This window comes from Notamacropus eugenii, chromosome 1 (genome assembly GCF_028372415.1).
Source record: "Notamacropus eugenii isolate mMacEug1 chromosome 1, mMacEug1.pri_v2, whole genome shotgun sequence".
NCBI classification, from domain to species: domain Eukaryota; kingdom Metazoa; phylum Chordata; class Mammalia; order Diprotodontia; family Macropodidae; genus Notamacropus; species Notamacropus eugenii.
The window spans coordinates 711472015-711483554 of NC_092872.1; the positions used below are offsets into that span (position 1 = coordinate 711472015).

The following is an 11540-nucleotide window of genomic DNA, read 5'->3' on the forward strand; positions in this document are numbered from 1 at the left end:
GCTGAGCAGCCGCTCTCCCACCCTTCCCATGAGATCACCTTTTGCAGTTCATACCAGCATCTCACAGGCTTACTGACATCATGAATTTGAGGCTCAGACCGCCTTTCTTGCTATCCATACCTGGAGTTAGACTCAAAAGAACAGTCAGTTAATAGTCCCATAGAATCCTAAAGTAGCAAGTTCCAGTAACCAGGTTTCAGATATGACTATAATTTCACTTTGGCTAAGGAACATCTTTTGAGGCAAGTCTTAAGTGGCTTACATGCCTTTCTATACATGTTCTAGTTCCTGATTAAATAGCAATCATAAAATCAAATTTACCATTAAAACCTTAACTTTTCCCTCAATGCCAAATTTTACCTAAGGTTACTTGCCTCTAGGAAACTTAGACTAAAATTCTTTTTCCCAAACTAAAGATGTCTCTGATTTAGTTTCAGTAACTAATTCAGTCAATTGTTTTAATACTAATTGCTTTTGCATCACTTTGTAACATGCTCATTTTTCTCCCCATCTCTCCCCTCCCTCAACCCCCAATACCTTGCATTCTAATTACCCCTTCCCTCAATGAGCTCTCCCTTCTATCACACCCCACCCTTCCCTTATCCCCATCTTCTCTCTTTTCTTGTAGGGCAAGATAAATTTCTATACCCCATTACCTGTGTTTCTTATTTCCTGGTGATATGCAATAATAATTCTCAACATTTGTTTCAAATACTTTGAATTCCAACTTTTCTCCCTCCCTCCCTTCTTACCCATCCCCACTGAGAAGGCAAGCAATTCAATACAGACTAAATATGTGTCGTTCTGCAAAAGACTTCCGCAATAGTCATGTTGTGTAATACTAACTATATTTCCCTGTATCCTACCCTATTCCCCCCTTATTTTTTTATTCCCTCATTTGACCATGTCCCCTCCCAAAAGTGTTTATTTCTAGTTACTCCCTTCTCCTATTTGCCCTCCCTTCTATCATTCCCCTCACCCCACTTGTCACCTCCTCTCCTGCTTTCCTATAGTGTAAGATAGATTTTCATACCAAATTTAGTGAGCATGTTATTCCCTCCTTAAGCCATATGTGAAGAGAGTAAGCATCACTTTTCCCCTCTCCGCTTCTCCCTTTTCTCCTCCATTGAACAAGATTTTTCTAATCTCTTTTATGAGTTATTTCCTTTCTCCTCCCAGTATTTTCCTCTCTCACCCCTAAATTTTTATTTTTTTTTTATGGATATCATCTCTTCTGATTCAATTCAACCTGCATTCTCTGTCTATATGTGTGTGTGTGTGTGTGTGTGTGTGTGTGTGTGTGTGTGTGTGTGTGTGTATACAATCCCTCCACCTACCCAAATACTGAGAAAAGTCTCAAGAGTTACAAATATTATCTTTCCATGCAGGAATGTAAATAGTTCAGCTTTAGAAAGTCTTTTATGATTGCTCTTTCCAGTTTACTTTTTCATGCCTCTCTTGATTCTCATCTTTGAAAGTCAGATTTTCTCTTCAGTTCTGGTCTTTTCATCATGAATGCTTGAAAGTCCTCTATATCATTGAACAACCATTTATTCCCTTGAAGTATTATACTCAATTTTGCTGGGTAGGTGATTCTTGGTTTTAATCCCAGTTCCTTTGACTTCTGGAATATCCTATTCCAAGCCCTTTGATCCCTTAATGTTGAAGCTGCCAGATCCTGTGTTATCCTGATTGTATTTCCACAATACTCAAATTGTTTTTTTCTAGTTGCTTGCAGTATTTTCTCTTTGACCTTGGAACTCTGAAATTTGACCACAATATTCCTAGGAGTTTCTCTTTTTTTGGGTCTCTTTCAGGAGGTGATCAGTAGATTCTTTCAAAATTTATTTTGCCCTCTGGTTCTAGAATATCAGGACAGTTTTGCTTGACAATTTCATGGAAGATAATGTTTAGGCTCTTTTTTTGATCATCGCTTTCAGGTAGTCCTATAATTTTTAAATTGTCTCTCCTGGATCTTATTTTCCAAGGTAGTTGTTTTTCCAATGAGATGTTTCACATTATCTTCTATTTTTTCAAACTTTTGGTTTTGTTTTTTAACTGCTTTGTTTATGTCATAATCATTAGCTTCCCTGAACTCAATTCTCTCTTTAAAAGAACTATTTTGTTCCATGAGCTTTTGAACCTTCTTCTCCATTTGGCTAATTCTGCTTTTTAAAACCTCCTTCTCCTCATTGGCTTTTTGGACCTCTTTTTCCATTTGGGTATTACCTCTTTTTAAAGGTATTATTTTCCTCAGCATTTTTTTGGTTCTCTTTTAGAAAGCTGCCAACTCGCTTTTCAAGCTCTTCTATTGTCTGAACTCATTTTATGCTCACTTTGGAGGCACTGGAGGCAGGAGCCTTGACTTACCGTGACAGTGTGCCTTGTTCTTCCTCATCAGAAAGGATGGGAGAAGATACCTGTTCACCAAGAAAGTAATCTTCTATGGTCTTAGTTTTTTTCCCTTTTTTAGGCATTTTCCCAGCCAGTTACTTGACTTCTGAATCCTTTGTCAAAGGGAGGGTCCTATTGCCCCTCCTCTTCCCAGTACTGTGTTCAAGCCTGAGATTCTACTCAGCTGCTCAATTCCCCAGGGCTTTGGGTGGGGGCAGGGTCATCCCTAAGGGATGAGGGTTAGATCAGCTGCTCCCTATCGCCAAAGGCTTTAACCTAAGCTGCCTGGACAATGGGCCCAGGTTGCTTCCTGGCCACCATAGCTGCCTACAGTCTGCTGCTGCTGCTGCTGCCACCTGAGACTATTGCTGGAGGAACCCTGTTCCCCTCTCACCCACCTGGGAAAGCCCTCCCACACTGACCTTTGGAGCTTTCTTTGTTGCTTGTGGGTTGAGGAATCTGGGACCCTCCCTGCTGAGAATTCTGTTCCAGAGGCCTGTTCAGGTCCTGTTCCTTCCAGTGCCACACAACCAGGGTTGGGTTCTGCTCTGATCAGCACCCCATGTGACAGACCTTTCTTGTCGGTTTTCCAGGTTACCTTTGGCTGGAAACCTCTCTCACTCTGTTGTTCTGTGGCTTCTGCTGCTCTAGAATTTGTTGAGAGTCATTGTTTATGGGTATTTTATGGGCTGTGGGGGAAGCGCTAGAGTATATGCATCTTTCTACTCCACCATCTTGGATCTGCCCATATTTTCCAGTTGTTTAGAAAAATTGTAAGGAGAGTTAGGAGAGTTCAGCAAGGTGGCTGTCCCTAAACAACCATCTTGATAACTTATGGGGTCATTTTGGCTTATGGTTTATGGCGTTTGACCAATTCTAATTTTCAGGGAGTTATCTTCTTCATGAGGTTTTGTGTGACCTGTTCCAAGCTATTTCTCTTTTCATATATTTCTTTTATAGCTCTTATTCTTTCCCAAATTTGTCTTCTAGCACTCTCATTTGGCTTTTAAATTCATTTTTTAGATTGTTTAAAAAAAATTCTTGCTTTAACTCTTCTGGGAATTCTGTTTGGACTTGTGGTCATACTGTTCTACTTTGAGTCTTTGCTTGTTGATGTTTTTGTGTCATTTTCATATTCTGGATTTCTGTTTTAAACTTCTCTGTTGTCATAATAGCTCTTTATAGAGGGATTCCTTTTTTTTTCTCATCCTTCCTCCTTCTTCTTCACTTTAGACTTTTATGTTCATGCCCTGTTCTGTATACTTCTCAGGGGAATATCTGATCTGAATACCCGTCCTCTTATACCTGTCTAAGGCTTTCCTGGCTCAGACTGTGGTCCTGTAAGCACTCAGTACTTCCAAAGTGATGTAATCTCAGGTGCTGTCTTCACTGTCCTCCTGGTCTGAGCTCTGTAAGTCCCTGACCCTGGTTTGAGCTTTTCTGTTGGCTTGTCCCCAGCTGGGAGTTTCAGTAAACTGCTGTTGGACTTAGCCACTCTTATTCTGCTGGGAGTTTCTACAGGTTCAAAGTAATTGAATTCAGAGTCTCTTTGAACTGGAACTTCTGACCTAGTTATTCCAATATAAGGTTCCATCTTGGGCTGTAGGCTGGAAAAGATACTGCTTTGGACCTGGGATCTGAACCACATGCTTACCTACCATCTATGTCTATAACTTGTTCCTTGCTTAGTACACAGGTAGGGCTCTCCTGGCAATTGCTTCTATGAGACTACTCCTCTCCAACCTGGATTTGTAACTCAGAAGTGGGTTGTGAGTAGTGGAATTCCCAGGTGGCAAAGCTGTCTATTTAGGGTTGATTGTCTCCAAGTGATAGTTTGTATGTCAAATAGCTAAGTTTGCCATAAGCATGTACTATATACGACTTTTATTGTACCATTTGCAACATGAATTGGTCATTATTGAATGAATGAACTCTTGTGTCTGTTTCAAATATACTGATATGTGAGTAGAGAGTCCCCTCAATAAAAACTTAAATTGGAGGGTGCTATTTTGTGGTATATGGTTTTTTTTCTCTTGTATGGTGTATGGACTTTTTGATGAATATCAATTTATTTTCCTTCTTGACCTATGTGTCCTCATATCAAAGGCTGAAAATGAGCAACTAACATCCTCCAGATAGTAAGGTAATAGTACTAGAATATGACAGCTCATTTTAAATATTCATTCTCTATGAATAGTCATTTAGTTCATTGTTAATCTAAAATTCTGTTCATACTTAGAGATTCTTTGTATTGCAAGATAACTGTGTGCTTAAATAGGTCTCTAATCTCATCATTGTGCTCCCTACAGTAACATAATTGCAACTGATCCCATGTGACTTTTGTCCATGTACCATCACATGGCCTTTCCAGGAGGTCCACTTAGTAGGCAGGGAGTTGGGGTAGGAAGGCTTCTTCTTCTCTAAATATCTTTATATTAAATGGCTATGTTAGATGGGTTATCTATTTGTTACTCCTCACACAATAAATGACTGAACCACCTACTTTTCTGATCATACATCTCTTTTATGTTACTCCTATTGTTTTTAATATGCCACAAGCCTATTCCTACCCTGCATGCATTTTTCCCTTGCCCTCTGGGTGACCCACAATTTAAATTCTTCAGAGACTGGTATTCCACCATTCGCAGGCATATAGCATCACTAGGGTGGAAGGGGGTGGGGTACTGCTTAAAAATGGACCATTATTTTGGGAAGAATTTTAAGGAAAGGAGCAAAGCTTCGGTTATTTTTCTTGTTTATAGAATTCTGGAAATCATGCTCTAGGCCATGAACTTTCAGTATCTGGCCTTATAAAAGAGATAGTCTGTGAGCATTATTACAAATTGAATTATTCAATGATTTTTAATATCTTGCTAGGGAAAATGTATGTTTAAAAATTATTCTTTCTTTTCTCTTCATTTAATTGGCTAAAAAAGAATTCAAATGTAAGTTGCAGGGCATGCTTGGTTTAAAGCCAGAGGATTTGTGTTCAGGTCCCATTTATTTTGTCAACTGAGCAAGTCCTGTAAGCCCTCTGGACCTTATTTTCTTCATTTTTAAAATGAAGGAGTTGGATCAAATAGTTTCTAGGGTATGGTCTGACTCTGAATCCTTTGATCCTGAAAATGAATAAAGAATAAGAATGTTAAAATAGTCTTAAGAATATGTTCAGAATTCAATTTAACAAACATGTGTTAAGTGCTTACTCTGTTCAAGGTACCATGATAAGCATAGAGACTAAAAGTAGTAAGTGGTCATTTGGATCTTTTCACATTTCTGTTAAGTTTCTCTCTCTCTTCCTCCTCTAAAAAAGTAAGTCAGTTTTAAAAAGCAATTTCTGTAGTCCCTGTTGAGGGGATGTGTAGTATACATATGTGACCGATGAGCACAGGAAGAACATTTTTCACTTCTATGAAAAATCTATTTTAACTAAAATGTGATGAAAAGAAACACACAATATTTGTGTTCAGTGTCAATAGATGTCATTTCCCAATCGATATAGGATGTCCCAAAAGCTTAAGTGCAATTTTAAGCTTTAATAATAGTAAATAAGCTTTTATTCAGAATTATAAGTACTACAAACTTAACAAAAAAATTTGAGAGGTTCTTTAAAATGTTTTTAAATATTTGACATGTTTCTGATTCAAATTTAACATCACCACCATCTTGTGCTATACATCGTTCTGATTTTCAGACTTTGTGAAAACTTTCATCAGCTGCTGCCTAGTGACTTAAAAGGATGACATTTGTTATTCTAGCCTTAAGATCATCACCATAACAATAACAAACAACAACAATAATAATAAAACTTTGATGCATGTATGAAACTTTCAATGTGATCTCACAAAAAGTCCTATGGATATAGATCAGATGACTGCATTGGCTAAGCTAGAAGTCCTCCTCTCACACTCTGAAAGTGTCATCCAGAAACTGTTGCACCCAGAATGCATAATGACAAGTCACTCCATCTTGTTAAAATTAAAATCAGTATTCAAAATCACGAAGCTAAAAGAGCACAAAAGAAATTTAAATAATTAACATTTCTAATGATGTTTTTATAAGTTTGTAGTGTATACTACTGAAGTTATTAAAGCTTCAAAATACACTAAGACTTTTGGGACATCCTGCATAAAAAATGGGGACTCAGAGATTATAGTTCCTGCAGTTAAATTAGACATTCAATTAGGTAAGACAAAAACGAGAGGCAGCAATTAGAAAATAATTGCATTTATATTGTATATAATTATGCATTTATATTTGTATAAAAAGAAGCACAGGAAACAAGTTGCTCACCCCCAAATGTGGGAAAATGTGGTTAGACAACAGTTCATCTGAAAAAGTTCTGGGGTTTTAAGCAGACTGAGCTCATATGGCAGCCAAAAGAGCTAATTCAGTCTTGGACTGTCTTAAGAGAGGTATAGCTTCCAGGAGTCTTGCTGTATTCCTCCCTAGTTGAATGACATCTGAGGAATTGTGTTAAGTTCTATGTACCACATTTTGGAAAGAAAATTTTCCCACTGGACAGTGTCCAGATGAGGGTAACTGCAATGATAAAGCATCTATGCATATGAAGACCTATTGAAGGAAATTGGAATATTTAACATGGAGAAGAGAAGCCTCCAGAGGAATATGATTAGTTATCATCGAGTATTTGAAAGGCCATCATGGGGTAAAGTGATTAAATTTGTTGTTTGTTCCCAGAGAGCAGAATTGGAAACCTTGGTGGAAACTGCAAAGAGACAAGGATAGGTATGATGTAAGAAAACTCCCTAACAATAAAAGCATCCTAAAGTAGAGTAAGAATTCTTTAATGGGGCATGAGTTAGACTAGATGGATGTTGAGATTCCTTCCAACTCAAAAATTCTGGGCAATTTGGTGAAAATAAGCCACAGAAGCTTTCAGTATCTTCTTCACTTTTGTATTTTCAGAAAATACCTGTGAATAGTTGACTAGAACAAATTCCAGCATGGGCAGAAAAATGGAAAGCCCAATCAAAGCAGGGAAGGATGCAATTAAAAAAAAAGTTGGAAGGTATTCAAGTCTGCTGACATATACAAAGATATTTTTAAGTGGTTAGATTTTGCCAAAAATCATTGTGAGAAGCCAATACAATAGGAGAAATTCCGAAGGAATTACAGAAGGGAAATTGTACATTCAGATTTTTGAAAAGAGGGAGAAAAGATAACATGGGAAACTAGAACATTTTGCATCATTACCTGAAAAAATTCTAGAGCAGATCACCCAGAAACAAATTTGCTATCCCTAGAAAGTAAAAGATATTGCATAGCAATCATCATGGTTTTCTATAGAGTCATTCCTACCAGGCCAGTTTAAATTCTTTGATAATGACAGGTCACGCAGATAAGAGAGAAGCATTAGATGTGATCTATATTTTAATGAGGGTATTAATTCAGTCCCATTGTCCATAATGTCAGTTTCCCATCACTGATGACAGGGAAATGCCCTTTGGCTCTGGGATTTTCACTCCCATCACAAAGCTTTATTAAAAAAAAGCCACACCCACTAGGAAATTGTAATTAGGAGAATGAATTATTGATCATCTAGAAGCTACTAGACTTTGTGGGCACTGGCTAGTGACAAAGGGAGATAAACTATAAAGTGACAAAACTGAGGCATTATCTTATCACTTAATGCTCCTATTAGCATCATTTTCTACAAGAACTCCCCTGATCTGAACTAGCTGGGACAACTTAATGCAGAGAAGGAACTTTGTAATTTTTAAAACAGAACATTGGGTCAGTGTCTGATGAAGATCCCTTTCCAAATTCACTTGTGCAAATTTGTATATTTTCCCTTGGACCAAACCACTGAGGACTGCTATCAGGGAAATGCGTTCTGTCTTCCTGTTCCTGGAATAGTGATATTTCTTGGGAAAGAGAATTGTTGGTTTGTATTTTTCCATTGTCTATGAGTAGAACTTGGGCAAAAAGCCTAGCCATTTGGTTGCTAGGGGAAGCAACTATGGACAAAAACTATGCCCAGAAAATGTTAATTAGGCTGTTGTCTGAGACTGAGTATGAGTCTCCTAGGAGATCTTCTCACTTCCTCTTTTTGCTCTCAGAAACCAACACCTTAAGGAAGGAGAGAGTACTCTCACACTCATAGGACATCGTTAATCAAAAAAATGAAAAAGTGCCCCTGGTGAAGTGGATGACCCAACTGGTCAATGAGAAGATGAGAAGAGGTACGGTACATATACACAAAGTGTCATATTGCTTATAATGATGTACACAAGAAGTTGAGTAAAAGATGTCATCAAGGACATAGATGAATGGAAAATGATACAAATCAGTCATATGGCAAAGAAACTGCCCTTATCAATATGATATTGAATCAACCAACTCATTGAATGAAGAGCTTTGGACAATTTGACAATTTTGACACCCCAAAAGATTATTTTTAACAGATTGGTGCCAACTGGGAGGTCATATCCAGTGATGCCATAAAGGGCTCAATACTTCAGCCCCATTCTATCCAAAGTTTTGTTGACACTAGATTAGATGAGGTTGCTAGCACTTCAGAGGACAGGAATAAAATAAAAGATTTTAATAAATTATTGCTGTTCATCCTTCATTCTGGAAGAGGACCAATGGCATCAGAAGTGTGATGTCTTGACTTGCCCATGGATTGGATTTAAGTGAGGCAACCTCACTCTCTTTTCCAGAGTAAGCAAAGTCCAGTGGCAAAACAAGAGTCAAAAGGGCTGGTGATGGACTAGGATGCAGTGGCTGACCTTGGCCTTTCTAAATTAAGGTCTGTCCCAGGTCCCAGTTTCTCTGAGGCCATATCCATTCAATGACTAAGGGCTAGGTAAGAATTGAGACAAAAGATGGCTCAATTTACCATCACGAAGATATCAATCTAGGAGGGGAGTTTCTAGCCAAAACAGAAAACAGTTGCTATTTACATTCATTCTAAGCCATCAGAACCTTAACATTGAGTAATAGCATCTTGGGTTAGGCCACAGATGTTCCCAAAGTGGGCAATACTGTCCCTTTGGGGGGTTGCCAGAACAATTCATGATGGGGGTGGTATTCAATGTTGAATAAAAATAAGAAGGCCGTGGAAACATAAAAAAAGAAGAGAACACAAGAAAATTGGGAAAAACTGGTCATACATGTTTCATCTGTTGTGTAACAAAGTTAAAGTTGTAGTGATTACATTACTTTCCAAATAAACACACAAAATGCAAGTTATAACCTATCAGTGGTCAAGTCTACCAGCAGGTCTTAACAAGCCAGTGTTGGCAGGCAAGCATATCACTCATTGTCAGGAAGACCAACATGTATTGGCTGCCCATCTGTGTCTCCCCCATCTTATATTTAGGAAGCTGATTTTTTTGCACCCTGTTATATGACTTTGTATTTACTCCTACTGAATTGCATCTTACTAGATTCAGTGCAGTGCTCTAGCCTGCCAAGATCCTTTGGATTCTAGCTGCCCTCCAGTGTGTTAGCCATCCATACCAGGTTTGTGTCATCTAAAACTTAGATGAGCACACCACTTATGTCTTTATCTAAGGCATTGATATACATGTTATCAGTGTAGAGCCAAGCACATCTCCTTGTATCATCCTACCTAAAATAATATAGGCAGCCTATAGCAGCCTATAGCAGATAGCAACTTCTCTGTCTCTAAATCCAATGTTTTTCCTTCTATTTTTGCTCCCAAATGTTTAGGAGTCCAAATAGGCCTTTGATACTGTCAGTCATGAGGGCTTGTGGATGATCATGGCAAAATTTGGTTGCCTGGAGAATTTCATCAGTATCATACCCCAGTTTTTTGACAGCATGCTTATACAGGTTCTGGCTGATGGATGATGTTCTCCAGCTTTCCCAGATCATCAGTGGAGTGAAGCAAGGTCATGTGCTTGCTCCCATGTTTTTTAGCATGATATTTTCAGCGATGTTGTCAAACACCTTCAATGACAACAGAAATAGTATCGAGGTCTGCTACTGAACTGACACTAAATTATTTAACTTGAAAAGTCTTTAAGCCAAGGCTAACGTAGAGGGAGAGTTGATGAGCAACTTCTTGTTTGCAGATGATTGTGCATTCAGTGCAGCCTCCCTCTGAGGCTGAAGTGCAAGAGAGCATAGATCAATTTTCTGTTGCTTATGCTAATTTTGACCTGACTACACTAAGAAAGCAGATTCTCCACCAGCCAGCACTGCACCATCCATATGTGGAACCACTGTTTAGGGTAAATGGAGAAATTTTAAATGCTATGGATGAATTCATTTGCTTTGGCAATATTTTTCAGGGATATACATAGAGATGATGAAGTTTTGGCAGGCATTGCCAGAGCTAGCTCAGTGTTTGGGAGGCTCCAATGGAAACTGTTGGAGAGAAAAGGTATTAGGCTGCCTCACAAAATGAAGGTCTACAGAGTCCTTGTGCTGCCCTCATTGTTGTATGCCTGTGAAACCTCAATGGTATGTGAGTGCCATGGCACAGAATGAAATCACTTCCATTTGAATTGTCTTAGGAAGATTCTGAATATCACCTGGCAAGATAAGGTACCAGACACTGAGGTCCTTCCTGGAGCTAAACTGCCAGACATTCAAGCTTTACTGTTCCTTCCTTCTTGCACAGGTATGGCTCTTGCTGTGCTACACAACTGATCTTCTCTGCCCTGTAACTGTGACCAAAACTAAGCAATGAGTGACAGAGATGCCAGTTGGTACCCTTTCCTCCTCCCATAGATCTCCTGGGATCTCTTTCTGCAAAAGTCCTCATGCATTTACCACCCTTGGGTGTTGTGCTAGTCCTTGATGCAGGTGTGACTGCTACAGCCATACTTGTTGCATTGCTTCTACTGCTGCTGCTGCATTGCAGCAGGCCAGACCCCACTCCAGTGTTCATAGACTTGTCTGTGTTCCTAAGTTGCCCTGGAATGGAAAAAAAGACTCATTTTGAATTTTTCCAGGCTATCCTAATCAGAATTCAGTTTAGCAGTCATTTAGGGAAGAACGTGAAGGAATTAAGGCAAAAATTTGCTAGTTCTCATTCTGTTCTCTTGACTCTGTCTCCCATAAGTATTCACTTAGCACTTACTACATGCCAGCCAAGTGGTAAACTGACACAGTGGATAGGATAGAGGGCAACCTTGGAGTCAGGAGAA

At 38.8% G+C, this 11540-nt stretch overlaps 1 long non-coding RNA gene across 2 annotated transcripts in view; it reads left to right on the plus strand.

Moving 5' to 3' along the window:
* The window catches only part of LOC140521449 (uncharacterized), a 251463-nt gene extending 242527 nt beyond the window's left edge, over window positions 1-8936 (plus strand). For both annotated transcript variants that reach the window (XR_011972940.1, XR_011972942.1), the window contains one exon: window positions 8478-8936. This is a non-coding gene — a long non-coding RNA (uncharacterized lncRNA). The remainder of the gene's footprint in view (window positions 1-8477) is intronic.
* The last annotated feature ends 2604 nt before the right edge of the window (window positions 8937-11540 follow it).